This window comes from Salmo salar, chromosome ssa25, assembly GCF_905237065.1.
Source record: "Salmo salar chromosome ssa25, Ssal_v3.1, whole genome shotgun sequence".
In the NCBI taxonomy this organism is placed as follows: Eukaryota; Metazoa; Chordata; class Actinopteri; order Salmoniformes; family Salmonidae; genus Salmo; species Salmo salar.
Genome location: NC_059466.1, coordinates 130,261 through 152,022, shown reverse-complemented (window position 1 = coordinate 152,022; position 21,762 = coordinate 130,261).

Below are 21,762 nucleotides of genomic sequence, written 5' to 3'. Positions count from 1 at the left end.
TAGCGACATTCTGGACAGGCCTAAAAAAAACATTTTAAAACCATTTTCACAAAAAATTGCAGATATTTTTTTCATTTTCGTGACACAAAAACAGTGACCCCGGTCATGCCGAACTAGCGACATTCTGGACAGGCCTAAAAAAACATTTTAAAACCAATTTCACAAAAAATTGCAGATTTCATTTTTGACACAAAAACAGTGACCCCGGTCATGCCGAACTATCGACATTCTGGACAGGCCTAAAAAACATTTTAAAACCAATTTCACAAAAAATTGCAGATTTCAATATTGTCACCAAAAACGATGACTCCGATCATGCCGAACTAGCGACATTCTGGACAGGCCTAAAAAAACATTTTAAAACCATTTTCACAAAAAATTGCAGATATTTTTTTTCATTTTCGTGACACAAAAACAGTGACCCCGGTCATGCCGAACTAGCGACATTCTGGACAGGCCTAAAAAAACATTTTAAAACCATTTTCACAAAAATTGCAGATATTTTTTTCATTTTCGTGACACAAAAACAGTGACCCCGGTCATGCCGAACTAGCGACATTCTGGACAGGCCTAAAAAAACATTTTAAAACCATTTTCACAAAAAATTGCAGATATTTTTTTTCATTTTCGTGACACAAAAACAGTGACCCCGGTCATGCCGAACTAGCGACATTCTGGACAGGCCTAAAAAAACATTTTAAAACCATTTTCAAAAAAAAGCTCAGAATTCTTTTTTCATTTTTTGACACAAAAACAGTGACCCCGGTCATGCCGAACTATCGACATTCTGGACAGGCCTAAAAAAACATTTTAAAACCATTTTCACAAAAATTGCAGATATTTTTTTCATTTTCGTGACACAAAAACAGTGACCCCGGTCATGCCGAACTAGCGACATTCTGGACAGGCCTAAAAATACATTTTAAAACCATTTTCACAAAAAAGCTCAGATTTTTTTTCATTTTTGACACAAAAACAGTGACCCCGGTCATGCCGAACTATCGACATTTTGGACAGGCCTAAAAAAAAACATTTTAGAACCATTTTCACAAAAAAAGCTCAGATTTTTTTTTTTCATTTTTTGACACAAAAACAGTGACCCCGGTCATGCTGAACTATCGACATTCTGGACAGGCCTAAAAAAACATTTTAAAACCATTTTCACAAAAATTGTAGATTTCTATTTTTGTCACTAAAAACGATGACTCCGATCATGCCGAAAAAGTGACATTCTGGACAGGCCTAAAAAAATGTAAAACCATTTTCACAAAAAATTGCAGATTTTTTATCTTTCATTTTGGTGACACAAAAACAGTGACCCCGTTCATGCCGAACTAGCGACATTCTGGACAGTCCTAAAAATACATTTTAAAACCATTTTCACAAAAAATTGTAGATTTCTATTTTTGTCACCAAAAACGATGACTCCAATCATGCCCAACTAGCGACATTTTGGACAGGCCTAAAAAAAGCATTTTAGAACCATTTTCAAAAAAAAGCTCAGAATTCTTTTTTCATTTTTTGACACAAAAACAGTGACCCCGGTCATGCCGAACTATCGACATTCTGGACAGGCCTAAAAAAAACATTTTAAAACCATTTTCACAAAAAATTGCTGATATTTTTTCTCATTTTCGTGACACAAAAACAGTGACCCCGGTCATGCCGAACTAGCGACATTCTGGACAGGCCTAAAAATAAAATTAAAACCATTTCCACAAAAATTGTAGATTTCTATTTTTGTCACCAAAAACGATGACTCGATCATACCGAACTAGCGACATTCTGGACAGGCCTAAAAAAACATTTTAAAACCATTTTCACAAAAATTGCAGATTTCTATATTGTCACCAAAAACGATGACTCCGATCATGCAGAACTAGCGACATTTTGGACAGGCCTAAAAAAAACCATTTTAGAACCATTTTCACAAAAACAGCTCAGATTTTTTTTTCTTTTTGACACAAAAATAGTGACCCCGGTCATGCCGAACTAGCGACATTCTGGACAGGCCTAAAAAAAAAACATTTTAAAACCATTTTCACAAAAAATTGTAGATTTCTATTTTTGTCACCAAAAACGATGACTCCAATCATGCCCAACTAGCGACATTTTGGACAGGCCTAAAAAAAAAGCATTTTAGAACCATTTTCAAAAAAAAAGCTCAGAATTCTTTTTTTCATTTTTGACACAAAAACAGTGACCCCGGTCATGCCGAACTATCGACATTCTGGACAGGCCTAAAAAAAACATTTTAAAACCATTTTCACAAAAAATTGCAGATATTTTTTCTCATTTTCGTGACACAAAAACAGTGACCCCGGTCATGCCGAACTAGCGACATTCTGGACAGGCCTAAAAAATAAAATTAAAACCATTTCCACAAAAATTGTAGATTTCTATTTTGTCACCAAAAACGATGACTCCGATCATACCGAACTAGCGACATTCTGGACAGGCCTAAAAAACATTTTAAAACCATTTTCACAAAAATTGCAGATTTCTATATTGTCACCAAAAACGATGACTCCGATCATGCCGAACTAGCGACATTTTGGACAGGCCTAAAAAAACATTTTAGAACCATTTTCACAAAAAGCTCAGATTTTTTTTTCATTTTTTGACACAAAACAGTGACCCCGGTCATGCCGAACTATCGACATTCTGGACAGGCCTAAAAAACATTTTAAAACCATTTTCACAAAAATTGCAGATTTCTATTTTTGTCACTAAAAACGATGACTCCAATCATGCCGAAAAAGCGACATTCTGGACAGGCCTAAAAAAAATTTAAAACCATTTTCACCAAAAATTGCTGATTTTTTTTTCATTTTCGTGACACAAAAACAGTGACCCCGGTCATGCCGAACTAGCGACATTCTGGACAGGCCTAAAAAAACATTTTAAAACCATTTTCACAAAAAATTGCAGATATTTTTTCTCATTTTCGTGACACAAAAACAGTGACCCCGGTCATGCCGAACTAGCGACATTCTGGACAGGCCTAAAAAATAAAATTAAAACCATTTCCACAAAAAATTGTAGATTTCTATTTTTGTCACCAAAAACGATGACTCCGATCATACCGAACTAGCGAAATTCTGGACAGGCCTAAAAAACATTTTAAAACCATTTTCACAAAAATTGCAGATTTCTATATTGTCACCAAAAACGATGACTCCGATCATGCAGAACTAGCGACATTTTGGACAGGCCTAAAAAACCCATTTTAGAACCATTTTCACAAAAACAGCTCAGATTTTTTTTTCTTTTTTGACACAAAAATAGTGACCCCGGTCATGCCGAACTAGCGACATTCTGGACAGGCCTAAAAAAAAACATTTTAAAACCATTTTCACAAAAAATTGTAGATTTCTATTTTTGTCACCAAAAACGATGACTCCAATCATGCCCAACTAGCGACATTTTGGACAGGCCTAAAAAAAAAGCATTTTAGAACCATTTTCAAAAAAAAGCTCAGAATTCTTTTTTCATTTTTTGACACAAAAACAGTGACCCCGGTCATGCCGAACTATCGACATTCTGGACAGGCCTAAAAAAAACATTTTAAAACCATTTTCACAAAAAATTGCAGATATTTTTCTCATTTTCGTGACACAAAAACAGTGACCCCGGTCATGCCGAACTAGCGACATTCTGGACAGGCCTAAAAAATAAAATTAAAACCATTTCCACAAAAATTGTAGATTTCTATTTTTGTCACCAAAAACGATGACTCCGATCATACCGAACTAGCGACATTCTGGACAGGCCTAAAAAACATTTTAAAACCATTTTCACAAAAAATTGCAGATTTCTATATTGTCACCAAAAACGATGACTCCGATCATGCAGAACTAGCGACATTTTGGACAGGCCTAAAAAACCCCATTTTAGAACCATTTTCACAAAAACAGCTCAGATTTTTTTTTTCTTTTTGACACAAAAATAGTGACCCCGGTCATGCCGAACTATCGACATTCTGGACAGGCCTAAAAAAAAACATTTTAAAACCATTTTCACAAAAATTGTAGATTTCTATTTTGTCCCTAAAAACGATGACTCCGATCATGCCGAAAAAGCGACATTCTGGACAGGCCTAAAAAAAAAATTTAAAACCATTTTCACCAAAATTGCTGATTTTTTTTTTCATTTTCGTGACACAAAAACAGTGACCCCGGTCATGCCGAACTATCGACATTCTGGATAGGCCTAAAAAACATTTTAAAACCATTTTCACAAAAATTGCAGATTTCTATTTTTGTCACCAAAAACGATGACTCCAATCATGCCCAACTAGCGACATTTTGGACAGGCCTAAAAAAAAAGCATTTTAGAACCATTTTCAAAAAAAAAGCTCAGAATTATTTTTTTCATTTTTTGACACAAAAACAGTGACCCCGGTCATGCCGAACTATCGACATTCTGGACAGGCCTAAAAAAACATTTTAAAACCATTTTCACAAAAATTGCAGATATTTTTTCTCATTTTCGTGACACAAAAACAGTGACCCCGGTCATGCCGAACTAGCGACATTCTGGACAGGCCTAAAAATAAAATTAAAACCATTTCCACAAAAATTGTAGATTTCTATTTTTGTCACCAAAAACGATGACTCCGATCATACCGAACTAGCGACATTCTGGACAGGCCTAAAAAAACATTTTAAAACCATTTTCACAAAAAATTGCAGATTTCTATATTGTTACCAAAAACGATGACTCCGATCATGCAGAACTAGCGACATTTTGGACAGGCCTAAAAAAACATTTTAGAACCATTTTCACAAAAACAGCTCAGATTTTTTTTTTCTTTTTTGACACAAAAATAGTGACCCCGGTCATGCCGAACTATCGACATTCTGGACAGGCCTAAAAAAAACATTTTATAACCATTTTCACAAAAAATTGTAGATTTCTATTTTGTCCCTAAAAACGATGACTCCGATCATGCCGAAAAAGCGACATTCTGGACAGGCCTAAAAAAAAAATTTAAAACCATTTTCACCAAAAATTGCTGATTTTTTTTTCATTTTCGTGACACAAAAACAGTGACCCCGGTCATGCCGAACTATCGACATTCTGGATAGGCCTAAAAAAACATTTTAAAACCATTTTCACAAAAAATTGCAGATTTCTATATTGTCACCAAAAACGATGACTCCGATCATGCAGAACTAGCGACATTTTGGACAGGCCTAAAAAAAAACATTTTAGAACCATTTTCACAAAAAAAGCTCAGATTTTTTTTTTTCATTTTTTGACACAAAAACAGTGACCGAACTATCGACATTCTGGACATGCCTAAAAAAACATTTTAAAACCATTTTCACAAAAATTGCAGATTTCTATATTGTCACCAAAAACGATGACTCCGATCATGCCGAACTAGCGACATTTTGGACAGGCCTAAAAAAAACATTTTAGAACCATTTTCACAAAAAGCTCAGATTTTTTTTTCATTTTTGGACACAAAAACAGTGACCCCGGTCATGCCGAACTATCGACATTCTGGACAGGCCTAAAAAAAACATTTTAAAACCATTTCCACAAAAAATTGTAGATTTCTATTTTTGTCACCAAAAACGATGACTCCGATCATACCGAACTAGCGACATTCTGGACAGGCCTAAAAAAACATTTTAAAACCATTTTCACAAAAAATTGCAGATTTCTATATTGTTACCAAAAACGATGACTCCGATCATGCAGAACTAGCGACATTTTGGACAGGCCTAAAAAAAAACATTTTAGAACCATTTTCACAAAAACAGCTCAGATTTTTTTTTTTCCTTTTTTGACACAAAAATAGTGACCCCGGTCATGCCGAACTATCGACATTCTGGACAGGCCTAAAAAAAACATTTTATAACCATTTTCACAAAAAATTGTAGATTTCTATTTTGTCCCTAAAAACGATGACTCCGATCATGCCGAAAAAGCGACATTCTGGACAGGCCTAAAAAAAAAATTTAAAACCATTTTCACCAAAAATTGCTGATTTTTTTTTCATTTTCGTGACACAAAAACAGTGACCCGGTCATGCCGAACTATCGACATTCTGGATAGGCCTAAAAAACATTTTAAAACCATTTTCACAAAAATTGCAGATTTCTATATTGTCACCAAAAACGATGACTCCGATCATGCAGAACTAGCGACATTTTGGACAGGCCTAAAAAAAAACATTTTAGAACCATTTTCACAAAAAAAGCTCAGATTTTTTTTTTCATTTTTGACACAAAAACAGTGACCGAACTATCGACATTCTGGACAGGCCTAAAAAAACATTTTAAAACCATTTTCACAAAAAATTGCAGATTTCTATATTGTCACCAAAAACGATGACTCCGATCATGCCGAACTAGCGACATTTTGGACAGGCCTAAAAAAAACATTTTAGAACCATTTTCACAAAAAGCTCAGATTTTTTTTTCATTTTTTGACACAAAAACAGTGACCCGGTCATGCCGAACTATCGACATTCTGGACAGGCCTAAAAAAACATTTTAAAACCATTTTCACAAAAATTGTAGATTTCTATTTTTGTCACTAAAAACGATGACTCCGATCATGCCGAAAAAGCGACATTCTGGACAGGCCTAAAAAAACATTTTAAAACCATTTTCACAAAATTGCAGATTTCTAATTTTGTCACCAAAAACAATGACTCCAATCATGTCGAACTAGCGACATTTTGGACAGGCCTAAAAAAACATTTTAAAACCAATTTCACAAAAATTGCAGATTTCATTTTTTGACACAAAAACAGTGACCCTGGTCATGCCGAACTATCGACATTCTGGACAGGCCTAAAAAAACATTTTAAAACCAATTTCACAAAAAATTGCAGATTTCTATATTGTCACCAAAAACGATGACTCCGATCATGCCGAACTAGCGACATTTTGGACAGGCCTAAAAAAAACATTTTAGAACCATTTTCACAAAAAAGCTCAGATTTTTTTTTTCATTTTTTGACACAAAAACAGTGACCCCGGTCATGCTGAACTATCGACATTCTGGACAGGCATAAAAAAAACATTTTAAAACCATTTTCACAAAAAATTGTAGATTTCTATTTTTGTCACTTAAAACGATGACTCCGATCATGCCGAAAAAGCGACATTCTGGACAGGCCTAAAAAAAAATGTAAAACCATTTTCACAAAAAATTGCAGATTTTTTTTCTTTCATTTTGGTGACACAAAAACAGTGACCCAAGGTCATGCCGAACTAGCGACATTCTGGACAGGCATAAAAAAAACATTTTAAAACCATTTTCACAAAAAATTGTAGATTTCTATTTTTGTCACCAAAAACGATGACTCCAATCATGCCGAACTAGCGACATTTTGGACAGGCCTAAAAAAAAGCATTTTAGAACCATTTTCAAAAAAAAGCTCAGAATTCTTTTTTCATTTTTTGACACAAAAACAGTGACCCCGGTCATGCCGAACTATCGACATTCTGGACAGGCCTAAAAAAACATTTTAAAACCATTTTCACAAAAATTGCAGATATTTTTTCTCATTTTCGCGACACAAAAACAGTGACCCCGGTCATGCCGAACTAGCGACATTCTGGACAGGCCTAAAAAATAAAATTAAAACCATTTCCACAAAAAATTGTAGATTTCTATTTTTGTCACCAAAAACGATGACTCCGATCATGCCGAACTAGCGACCTTCTGGACAGGCCTAAAAAACATTTTAAAACCATTTTCACAAAAATTGCAGATTTCTATATTGTCACCAAAAAACGATGACTCCGATCATGCAGAACTAGCGACATTTTGGACAGGCCTAAAAAAAACCATTTTAGAACCATTTTCACAAAAAAAGCTCAGATTTTTTTTCATTTTTTGACACAAAACAGTGACCGAACTATCGACATTCTGGACAGGCCTAAAAAACATTTTAAAACCATTTTCACAAAAAATTGCAGATTTCTATATTGTCACCAAAAACGATGACTCCGATCATGCCGAACTAGCGACATTTTGGACAGGCCTAAAAAAAACATTTTAGAACCATTTTCACAAAAAAGCTCAGATTTTTTTTTTCATTTTTTGACACAAAAACAGTGACCCCGGTCATGCCGAACTATCGACATTCTGGACAGGCCTAAAAAAAACATTTTAAAACCATTTTCACAAAAAATTGTAGATTTCTATTTTTGTCACTAAAAACGATGACTCCGATCATGCCGAAAAAGCGACATTCTGGACAGGCCTAAAAAAACATTTTAAAACCATTTTCACAAAAATTGCAGATTTCTAATTTTGTCACCAAAAACAATGACTCCAATCATGTCGAACTAGCGACATTTTGGACAGGCCTAAAAAAACATTTTAAAACCAATTTCACAAAAAATTGCAGATTTCATTTTTTGACACAAAAACAGTGACCCTGGTCATGCCGAACTATCGACATTCTGGACAGGCCTAAAAAACATTTTAAAACCAATTTCACAAAAATTGCAGATTTCTATATTGTCACCAAAAACGATGACTCCGATCATGCCGAACTAGCGACATTTTGGACAGGCCTAAAAAAACATTTTAGAACCATTTTCACAAAAAAGCTCAGATTTTTTTTTCATTTTTTGACACAAAAACAGTGACCCCGGTCATGCTGAACTATCGACATTCTGGACAGGCATAAAAAAACATTTTAAAACCATTTTCACAAAAAATTGTAGATTTCTATTTTTGTCACTTAAAACGATGACTCGATCATGCCGAAAAGCGACATTCTGGACAGGCCTAAAAAAAAATGTAAAACCATTTTCACAAAAATTGCAGATTTTTTTTCTTTCATTTTGGTGACACAAAAACAGTGACCCAAGGTCATGCCGAACTAGCGACATTCTGGACAGGCATAAAAAACATTTTAAAACCATTTTCACAAAAATTGTAGATTTCTATTTTTGTCACCAAAAACGATGACTCAATCATGCCGAACTAGCGACATTTTGGACAGGCCTAAAAAAAAAGCATTTTAGAACCATTTTCAAAAAAAAAGCTCAGAATTTTTTTTCATTTTTTGACACAAAAACAGTGACCCCGGTCATGCCGAACTACTCGACATTCTGGACAGGCCTAAAAAAACATTTTAAAACCATTTTCACAAAAATTGCAGATATTTTTCTCATTTTCGTGACACAAAAACAGTGACCCCGGTCATGCCGAACTAGCGACATTCTGGACAGGCCTAAAAATAAAATTAAAACCATTTCCACAAAAATTGTAGATTTCTATTTTTGTCACCAAAAACGATGACTCGATCATGCCGAACTAGCGACCTTCTGGACAGGCCTAAAAAACATTTTAAAACCATTTTCACAAAAAATTGCAGATTTCTATATTGTCACCAAAAACGATGACTCCGATCATGCAGAACTAGCGACATTTTGGACAGGCCTAAAAAAACCATTTTAGAACCATTTTCACAAAAACAGCTCAGATTTTTTTTTCATTTTTGACACAAAAATAGTGACCCCGGTCATGCCGAACTATCGGTACATTCTGGACAGGCCTAAAAAAAACATTTTAAAACCATTTTCACAAAAAATTGTAGATTTCTATTTTGTCCCTAAAAACGATGACTCCGATCATGCCGAAAAAGCGACATTCTGGACAGGCCTAAAAAAAATTTAAAACCATTTTCACCAAAAATTGCTGATTTTTTTTTTTCATTTTCGTGACACAAAAACAGTGACCCCGGTCATGCCGAACTATCGACATTCTGGATAGGCCTAAAAAACATTTTAAAACCATTTTCACAAAAATTGCAGATTTCTATATTGTCACCAAAAACGATGACTCGATCATGCAGAACTAGCGACATTTTGGACAGGCCTAAAAAAAACATTTTAGAACCATTTTCACAAAAAGGTCAGATTTTTTTTTTCATTTTTTGACACAAAAACAGTGACCCCGGTCATGCCGAACTATCGACATTCTGGACAGGCCTAAAAAAACATTTTAAAACCATTTTCACAAAAAATTGCAGATTTCTATTTTTGTCACTAAAAACGATGACTCCAATCATGCCGAAAAAGCGACATTCTGGACAGGCCTAAAAAAAAATGTAAAACCATTTTCACAAAAAATTGCAGATTTTTTTTTTTCATTTTAGTGACACAAAAAACAGTGACCCCGGTCATGCCGAACTAGCGACATTCTGGACAGGCCTAAAAAAAACATTTTAAAACCATTTTCACAAAAAATTGTAGATTTCTATATTGTCACCAAAAACGATGACTCCGATCATGCCGAACTAGCGACATTTTGGACAGGCCTAAAAAAAACATTTTAGAACCATTTTCACAAAAAAGCTCAGATTTTTTTTTCATTTTTGGACACAAAAACAGTGACCCCGGTCATGCCGAACTATCGACATTCTGGACAGGCCTAAAAAAACATTTTAAAACCATTTTCACAAAAATTGTAGATTTCTATTTTTGTCACTAAAAACGATGACTCCGATCATGCCGAAAAAGCGACATTCTGGACAGGCCTAAAAAAATATTTTAAAACCATTTTCACAAAAATTGCAGATTTCTAATTTTGTCACCAAAAAACGATGACTCCAATCATGTCGAACTAGCGACATTTTTGACAGCCCTAAAAAACATTTTAAAACCAATTTCACAAAAATTGCAGATTTCATTTTTGACACAAAAACAGTGACCCGGTCATGCCGAACTATCGACATTCTGGACAGGCCTAAAAACATTTTAAAACCAATTTCACAAAAATTGCAGATTTCTATATTGTCACCAAAAACGATGACTCGATCATGCCGAACTAGCGACATTTTGGACAGGCCTAAAAAAAACATTTTAGAACCATTTTCACAAAAAAGCTCAGATTTTTTTTTCATTTTTTGACACAAAAACAGTGACCCCGGTCATGCTGAACTATCGACATTCTGGACAGGCCTAAAAAAAACATTTTAAAACCATTTTCACAAAAATTGTAGATTTCTATTTTTGTCACTTAAAACGATGACTCCGATCATGCCGAAAAAGCGACATTCTGGACAGGCCTAAAAAAAAATGTAAAACCATTTTCACAAAAAATTGCAGATTTTTTTTTCATTTTGGACACAAAAACAGTGACCCCCGGTCATGCCGAACTATCGACATTCTGGACAGGCCTAAAAAAAACATTTTAAAACCATTTTCACAAAAAATTGTAGATTTCTATTTTTGTCACTAAAAACGATGACTCCGATCATGCCGAAAAAGCGACATTCTGGACAGGCCTAAAAAAATATTTTAAAACCATTTTCACAAAAATTGCAGATTTCTAATTTTGTCACCAAAAACGATGACTCCAATCATGTCGAACTAGCGACATTTTGGACAGGCCTAAAAAACATTTTAAAACCAATTTCACAAAAAATTGCAGATTTCATTTTTTGACACAAAAACAGTGACCCCGGTCATGCCGAACTATCGACATTCTGGACAGGCCGAAAAAACATTTTAAAACCAATTTCACAAAAATTGCAGATTTCTATATTGTCACCAAAAACGATGACTCCGATCATGCCGAACTAGCGACATTTTGGACAGGCCTAAAAAACATTTTAGAACCATTTTCACAAAAAAGCTCAGATTTTTTTTTCATTTTTTGACACAAAAACAGTGACCCGGTCATGCCGAACTATCGACATTCTGGACAGGCCTAAAAAAACATTTTAAAACCATTTTACAAAAATTTCAGATATTTTTTCTCATTTTCGTAGACACAAAAACAGTGACCCCGGTCATGCCGAACTAGCGACATTCTGGACAGGCCTAAAAAATAAAATTAAAACCATTTCCACAAAAAATTGTAGATTTCTATTTTTGTCACCAAAAACGATGACTCCGATCATACCGAACTAGCGACATTCTGGACAGGCCTAAAAAAACATTTTAAAACCATTTTCACAAAAAATTGCAGATTTCTATATTGTCACCAAAAACGATGACTCCGATCATGCAGAACTAGCGACATTTTGGACAGGCCTAAAAACCCCATTTTAGAACCATTTTCACAAAAACAGCTCAGATTTTTTTTTTTCTTTTTTTGACACAAAAATAGTGACCCCGGTCATGCCGAACTATCGACATTCTGGACAGGCCTAAAAAAAACATTTTAAAACCATTTTCACAAAAAATTGTAGATTTCTATTTTGTCCCTAAAAACGATGACTCCGATCATGCCGAAAAAGCGACATTCTGGACAGGCCTAAAAAAAATTTAAAACCATTTTCACCAAAAATTGCTGATTTTTTTTTTCATTTTCGTGACACAAAACAGTGACCCCGGTCATGCCGAACTATCGACATTCTGGATAGGCCTAAAAAAACATTTTAAAACCATTTTCACAAAAAATTGCAGATTTCTATTTTTGTCACCAAAAACGATGACTCCAATCATGCCCAACTAGCGACATTTTGGACAGGCCTAAAAAAAAGCATTTTAGAACCATTTTCAAAAAAAAGCTCAGAATTATTTTTTTCATTTTTTGACACAAAAACAGTGACCCCGGTCATGCCGAACTATCGACATTCTGGACAGGCCTAAAAAACATTTTAGAACCATTTTCACAAAAAAGCTCAGATTTTTTTTTCATTTTTTGACACAAAAACAGTGACCCCGGTCATGCTGAACTATCGACATTCTGGACAGGCCTAAAAAAACATTTTAAAACCATTTTCACAAAAATTGTAGATTTCTATTTTGTCACTTAAAACGATGACTCGATCATGCCGAAAAGCGACATTCTGACAGGCCTAAAAAAAATGTAAAACCATTTTCACAAAAAATTGCAGATTTTTTTTCATTTTTGGACACAAAAACAGTGACCCCGGTCATGCCGAACTATCGACATTCTGGACAGGCCTAAAAAAAACATTTTAAAACCATTTTCACAAAAATTGTAGATTTCTATTTTTGTCACTAAACGATGACTCCGATCATGCCGGCGACATTCTGGACAGGCCTAAAAAATATTTTAAAACCATTTTCACAAAAATTGCAGATTTCTAATTTTGTCACCAAAAACGATGACCAATCATGCCGAACTAGTGACATTTTGGACAGGCCTAAAAAACATTTTAAAACCAATTTCACAAAAATTGCAGATTTCATTTTTGACACAAAAACAGTGACCCCGGTCATGCCGAACTATCGACATTCTGGACAGGCCGAAAAAAACATTTTAAAACCAATTTCACAAAAATTGCAGATTTCTATATTGTCACCAAAAACGATGACTCCGATCATGCCGAACTAAGCGACATTTTGGACAGGCCTAAAAAAACATTTTAGAACCATTTTCACAAAAAGCTCAGATTTTTTTTTCATTTTTGACACAAAAACAGTGACCCGGTCATGCCGAACTATCGACATTCTGGACAGGCCTAAAAAACATTTTAAAACCATTTTCACAAAAAATTTCAGATATTTTTTCTCATTTTCGTGACACAAAAACAGTGACCCCGGTCATGCCGAACTAGCGACATTCTGGACAGGCCTAAAAAATAAAATTAAAACCATTTCCACAAAAAATTGTAGATTTCTATTTTTGTCACCAAAAACGATGACTCCGATCATACCGAACTAGCGACATTCTGGACAGGCCTAAAAAAAACATTTTAAAACCATTTTCACAAAAAATTGCAGATTTCTATATTGTCACCAAAAACGATGACTCCGATCATGCAGAACTAGCGACATTTTGGACAGGCCTAAAAACCCCATTTTAGAACCATTTTCACAAAAACAGCTCAGATTTTTTTTTTTTTTGACACAAAATAAGTGACCCGGTCATGCCGAACTATCGACATTCTGGACAGGCCTAAAAAAAACATTTTAAAACCATTTTCACAAAAATTGTAGATTTCTATTTTGTCCCTAAAAACGATGACTCCGATCATGCCGAAGCGACATTCTGGACAGGCCTAAAAAAATTTAAAACCATTTTCACCAAAAATTGCTGATTTTTTTTTTTTCATTTTCGTGACACAAAAACAGTGACCCGGTCATGCCGAACTATCGACATTCTGGATAGGCCTAAAAAACATTTTAAAACCATTTTCACAAAAATTGCAGATTTCTATTTTTGTCACCAAAAACGATGACTCCAATCATGCCCAACTAGCGACATTTTGGACAGGCCTAAAAAAAAGCATTTTAGAACCATTTTCAAAAAAAAGCTCAGAATTATTTTTTTCATTTTTTGACACAAAAAACAGTGACCCCGGTCATGCCGAACTATCGACATTCTGGACAGGCCTAAAAAACATTTTAAAACCATTTTCACAAAAATTGCAGATATTTTTTCTCATTTTCGTGACACAAAAACAGTGACCCCGGTCATGCCGAACAGCGACATTCTGGACAGGCCTAAAAAAAACATTTTAAAACCATTTTCACAAAAAATTGTAGATTTCATTTTTGTCACTTAAAACGATGACTCCGATCATGCCGGCGACATTCTGGACAGGCCTAAAAAAAATGTAAAACCATTTTCACAAAAAATTCGCAGATTTTTTTTTCATTTTGGACACAAAAACAGTGACCCGGTCATGCCGAACTATCGACATTCTGGACAGGCCTAAAAAACATTTTAAAACCATTTTCACAAAAAATTGTAGATTTCTATTTTTGTCACTAAAAACGATGACTCGATCATGCCGAAAAAGCGACATTCTGGACAGGCCTAAAAAAAATATTTTAAAACCATTTTCACAAAAATTGCAGATTTCTAATTTTGTCACCAAAAACGATGACTCCAATCATGTCGAACTAGCGACATTTTGGACAGGCCTAAAAAACATTTTAAAACCAATTTCACAAAAAATTGCAGATTTCATTTTTTGACACAAAAACAGTGACCCCGGTCATGCCGAACTATCGACATTCTGGACAGGCCGAAAAAAACATTTTAAAACCAATTTCACAAAAATTGCAGATTTCTATATTGTACCAAAAACGATGACTCCGATCATGCCGAACTAGCGACATTTTGGACAGGCCTAAAAAAAACATTTTAGAACCATTTTCACAAAAAGCTCAGATTTTTTTTTCATTTTTTGACACAAAAACAGTGACCCCGGTCATGCCGAACTATCGATTCTGGACAGGCCTAAAAAAACATTTTAAAACCATTTTCACAAAAATTTCAGATATTTTTTCTCATTTTCGTGACACAAAAACAGTGACCCCGGTCATGCCGAACTAGCGACATTCTGGACAGGCCTAAAAAATAAAATTAAAACCATTTCCACAAAAAATTGCAGATTTCTATTTTTGTCACCAAAAACGATGACTCGATCATACCCGAACTAGCGACATTCTGGACAGGCCTAAAAAACATTTTAAAACCATTTTCACAAAAATTGCAGATTTCTATATTGTTACCAAAAACGATGACTCCGATCATGCAGAACTAGCGACATTTTGGACAGGCCTAAAAAAAACATTTTAGAACCATTTTCACAAAAACAGCTCAGATTTTTTTTCTTTTTTGACACAAAAATAGTGACCCCGGGTCATGCCGAACTATCGACATTCTGGACAGGCCTAAAAACATTTTATAACCATTTTCACAAAAAATTGTAGATTTCTATTTTGTCCCTAAAAACGATGACTCCGATCATGCCGAAAAAGCGACATTCTGGACAGGCCTAAAAAAAATTTAAAACCATTTTCACCAAAAATTGCTGATTTTTTTTTTTCATTTTCGTGACACAAAAACAGTGACCCCGGTCATGCCGAACTATCGACATTCTGGATAGGCCTAAAAACATTTTAAAACCATTTTCACAAAAAATTGCAGATTTCTATATTGTCACCAAAAACGATGACTCCGATCATGCAGAACTAGCGACATTTTGGACAGGCCTAAAAAAACATTTTAGAACCATTTTCACAAAAAAGCTCAGATTTTTTTTTTCATTTTTTGACACAAAAACAGTGACCGAACTATCGACATTCTGGACAGGCCTAAAAAAACATTTTAAAACCATTTTCACAAAAAATTGTAGATTTCTATTTTTGTCACTTAAAACGATGACTCCGATCATGCCGAAGCGACATTCTGGACAGGCCTAAAAAAAAATGTAAAACCATTTTCACAAAAACTGCAGATTTTTTTTCTTTCATTTTGGTGACACAAAAACAGTGACCCCGGTCATGCCGAACTAGCGACATTCTGGACAGGCCTAAAAAAAAAACATTTTAAAACCATTTTCACAAAAAATTGTAGATTTCTATTTTTGTCACCAAAAACGATGACTCAATCATGCCCAACTAGCGACATTTTGGACAGGCCTAAAAAAAAGCATTTTAGAACCATTTTCAAAAAAAAGCTCAGAATTCTTTTTTCATTTTTTGACACAAAAACAGTGACCCGGTCATGCCGAACTATCGACATTCTGGACAGGCCTAAAAAAAACATTTTAAAACCATTTTCACAAAAAATTGCAGATATTTTTTCTCATTTTCGTGACACAAAAACAGTGACCCCGGTCATGCCGAACTAGCGACATTCTGGACAGGCCTAAAAAATAAAATTAAAACCATTTCCACAAAAAATTGTAGATTTCTATTTTGTCCCTAAAAACGATGACTCCGATCATGCCGAAAAAAAGCGACATTCTGGACAGGCCTAAAAAAAAATTTAAAACCATTTTCACCAAAAATTGCTGATTTTTTTTTTCATTTTCGTGACACAAAAACAGTGACCCGGTCATGCCGAACTATCGACATTCTGGATAGGCCTAAAAACATTTTAAAACCATTTTCACAAAATTGCAGATTTCTATTTTGTCACCAAAAACGATGACTCCAATCATGCCCAACTAGCGACATTTTGGACAGGCCTAAAAAAAAAGCATTTTAGAACCATTTTCAAAAAAAAGCTCAGAATTATTTTTTCATTTTTGACACAAAAACAGTGACCCCGGTCATGCCGAACTATCGACATTCTGGACAGGCCTAAAAAAACATTTTAAAACCATTTTCACAAAAAATTGCAGATATTTTTTCTCATTTTCGTGACACAAAAACAGTGACCCCGGTCATGCCGAACTAGCGACATTCTGGACAGGCCTAAAAATAAAATTAAAACCATTTCCACAAAAAATTGTAGATTTCTATTTTTGTCACCAAAAACGATGACTCCGATCATACCGAACTAGCGACATTCTGGACAGGCCTAAAAAAACATTTTAAAACCATTTTCACAAAAAATTGCAGATTTCTATATTGTTACCAAAAACGATGACTCCGATCATGCAGAACTAGCGACATTTTGGACAGGCCTAAAAAAAAACATTTTAGAACCATTTTCACAAAAACAGCTCAGATTTTTTTTTTTCTTTTTTTGACACAAAAATAGTGACCCCGGTCATGCTCGAACTATCGACATTCTGGACAGGCCTAAAAAAACATTTTATAACCATTTTCACAAAAAATTGTAGATTTCTATTTTGTCCCTAAAAACGATGACTCCGATCATGCCGAAAAAGCGACATTCTGGACAGGCCTAAAAAAAAAATTTAAAACCATTTTCACCAAAAATTGCTGATTTTTTTTTTTCATTTTCGTGACACAAAAAAGTGACCCCGGTCATGCCGAACTATCGACATTCTGGATAGGCCTAAAAAAACATTTTAAAACCATTTTCACAAAAAATTGCAGATTTCTATATTGTCACCAAAAACGATGACTCCGATCATGCAGAACTAGCGACATTTTGGACAGGCCTAAAAAAAAACATTTTAGAACCATTTTCACAAAAAAAGCTCAGATTTTTTTTTTTCATTTTTTGACACAAAAACAGTGACCGAACTATCGACATTCTGGACAGGCCTAAAAAAACATTTTAAAACCATTTTCACAAAAAATTGCAGATTTCTATATTGTCACCGAAAACGATGACTCGATCATGCCGAACTAGCGACATTTTGGACAGGCCTAAAAAAACATTTTAGAACCATTTTCACAAAAAAGCTCAGATTTTTTTTTCATTTTTTGACACAAAAACAGTGACCCGGTCATGCTGAACTATCGACATTCTGGACAGGCCTAAAAAAACATTTTAAAACAATTTTCACAAAATTGTAGATTTCTATTTTTGTCACTTAAAACGATGACTCCGATCATGCCGAAAAAGCGACATTCTGGACAGGCCTAAAAAAAATGTAAAACCATTTTCACAAAAATTGCAGATTTTTTTTCTTTCATTTTGGTGACACAAAAACAGTGACCCCGGTCATGCCGAACTAGCGACATTCTGGACAGGCCTAAAAAAAACATTTTAAAACCATTTTCACAAAAATTGTAGATTTCTATTTTTGTCACCAAAAACGATGACTCCAATCATGCCCAACTAGCGACATTTTGGACAGGCCTAAAAAAAAAGCATTTTAGAACCATTTTCAAAAAAAAAGCTCAGAATTCTTTTTTCATTTTTTGACACAAAAACAGTGACCCGGTCATGCCGAACTATCGACATTCTGGACAGGCCTAAAAAAAAACATTTTAAAACCATTTTCACAAAAATTGCAGATATTTTTCTCATTTTCGTGACACAAAAACAGTGACCCCGGTCATGCCGAACTAGCGACATTCTGGACAGGCCTAAAAAATAAAATTAAAACCATTTCCACAAAAATTGTAGATTTCTATTTTTGTCACCAAAAACGATGACTCGATCATACCGAACTAGCGACATTCTGGACAGGCCTAAAAAAACATTTTAAAACCATTTTCACAAAAAATTGCAGATTTCTATATTGTCACCAAAAACGATGACTCCGATCATGCAGAACTAGCGACATTTTGGACAGGCCTAAAAAGCCCATTTTAGAACCATTTTCACAAAAACAGCTCAGATTTTTTTTCTTTTTGACACAAAAATAGTGACCCGGTCATGCCGAACTATCGACATTCTGGACAGGCCTAAAAAAAACATTTTAAAACCATTTTCACAAAAAATTGTAGATTTCTATTTTGTCCCTAAAAACGATGACTCGATCATGCGAAAAAGCGACATTCTGGACAGGCCTAAAAAAAATTTAAAACCATTTTCACCAAAAATTGCTGATTTTTTTTTTCATTTTCGTGACACAAAAACAGTGACCCGGTCATGCCGAACTATCGACATTCTGGATAGGCCTAAAAAAACATTTTAAAACCATTTTCACAAAAAATTGCAGATTTCTATTTTTGTCACCAAAAACGATGACTCCAATCATGCCCAACTAGCGACATTTTGGACAGGCCTAAAAAAAAAGCATTTTAGAACCATTTTCAAAAAAAGCTCAGAATTATTTTTTCATTTTTGACACAAAAACAGTGACCCCGGGTCATGCCGAACTATCGACATTCTGGACAGGCCTAAAAAAACATTTTCAAACCATTTTACAAAAATTGCAGATATTTTTTCTCATTTTCGTGACACAAAACAGTGACCCCCGGTCATGCCGAACTAAGCGACATTCTGGACAGGCCTAAAAAATAAAATTAAAACCATTTCCACAAAAAATTGTAGATTTCTATTTTGTCACCAAAAACGATGACTCGATCATACCGAACTAGCGACATTCTGGACAGGCCTAAAAAACATTTTAAAACCATTTTCACAAAAATTGCAGATTTCTATATTGTCACCAAAAACGATGACTCCGATCATGCAGAACTAGCGACATTTTGGACAGGCCTAAAAAAAACATTTTAGAACCATTTTCACAAAAACAGCTCAGATTTTTTTTTTCTTTTTGACACAAAAATAGTGACCCGGTCATGCCGAACTATCGACATTCTGGACAGGCCTAAAAAAACATTTTAAAACCATTTTCACAAAAAATTGTAGATTTCTATTTTGTCCCTAAAAACGATGACTTCGATCATGCCGAAAAAGCGACATTCTGGACAGGCCTAAAAAAAAATTTAAAACCATTTTCACCAAAAATTGCTGATTTTTTTTTTCATTTTCGTGACACAAAAACAGTGACCCCGGTCATGCCGAACTATCGACATTCTGGATAGGCCTAAAAAACATTTTAAAACCATTTTCACAAAAAATTGCAGATTTCTATATTGTCACCAAAAACGATGACTCCGATCATGCAGAACTAGCGACATTTTGGACAGGCCTAAAAAAAACATTTTAGAACCATTTTCACAAAAAAAAGCTCAGATTTTTTTTTTTCATTTTTTGACACAAAAACAGTGACCCCGGTCATGCTGAACTATCGACATTCTGGACAGGCCTAAAAAAACATTTTAAAACCATTTTCACAAAAAATTGTAGATTTCTATTTTTGTCACTTAAAACGATGACTCCGATCATGCCGAACTAGCGACATTCTGGACAGGCCTAAAAAATAAAATTAAAACCATTTCCACAAAAATTGTAGATTTCTATTTTTGTCACCAAAAACGATGACTCCGATCATGCCGAACTAGCGACATTCTGGACAGGCCTAAAAAAAAATTTAAAACCATTTTCACCAAAAATTGCTGATTTTTTTGGTTCATTTTCGTGACACAAAAACAGTGACCCCGGTCATGCCGAACTAGCGACATTCTGGACAGGCCTAAAAAAATACATTTTAAAACCATTTTCACAAAAAGCTCAGATTTTTTTTTCATTTTTTGACACAAAAACAGTGACCCCGGTCATGCCGAACTATCGACATTCTGGACAGGCCTAAAAAACATTTTAAAACCATTTTCACAAAAAAATTGCAGATTTTTTTTCTTCATTTTCGTGACACAAAAACAGTGACCCCGGTCATGCCGAACTAGCGACATTCTGGACAGTCCTAAAAAAACATTTTAAAACCATTTTCACAAAAAATTGCAGATTTCTATTTTGTCCCTAAAAACGATGACTCCGATCATGCAGAACTAGCGACATTTTGGACAGGCCTAAAAAAAAACATTTTAGAACCATTTTCACAAAAAAGCTCAGATTTTTTTTTTCATTTTTGACACAAAAACAGTGACCCCGGTCATGCTGAACTATCGACATTCTGGACAGGCCTAAAAAAACATTTTAAAACAATTTTCACAAAAATTGTAGATTTCTATTTTTGTCACTTAAAACGATGACTCGATCATGCCGAAAAAGCGACATTCTGGACAGGCCTAAAAAAAATGTAAAACCATTTTCACCAAAAATTGCTGATTTTTTTTTCATTTTCGTGACACAAAAACAGTGACCCCGGTCATGCCGAACTATCGACATTCTGGATAGGCCTAAAAAAACATTTTAAAACCATTTTCACAAAAATTGCAGATTTCTATTTTTGTCACCAAAAACGATGACTCCAATCATGCCCAACTAGCGACATTTTTGGACAGGCCTAAAAAAAAAGCATTTTAGAACCATTTTCAAAAAAAAGCTCAGAATTATTTTTTCATTTTTGACACAAAAACAGTGACCCCGGTCATGCCGAACTATCGACATTCTGGACAGGCCTAAAAAAACATTTTAAAACCATTTTCACAAAAAATTGCAGATATTTTTTCTCATTTTCGTGACACAAAAACAGTGACCCCGGTCATGCCGAACTAGCGACATTCTGGACAGGCCTAAAAAATAAAATTAAAACCATTTCCACAAAAAATTGTAGATTTCTATTTTTGTCACCAAAAACGATGACTCCGATCATACCGAACTAGCGACATTCTGGACAGGCCTAAAAAAACATTTTAAAACCATTTTCACAAAAATTGCAGATTT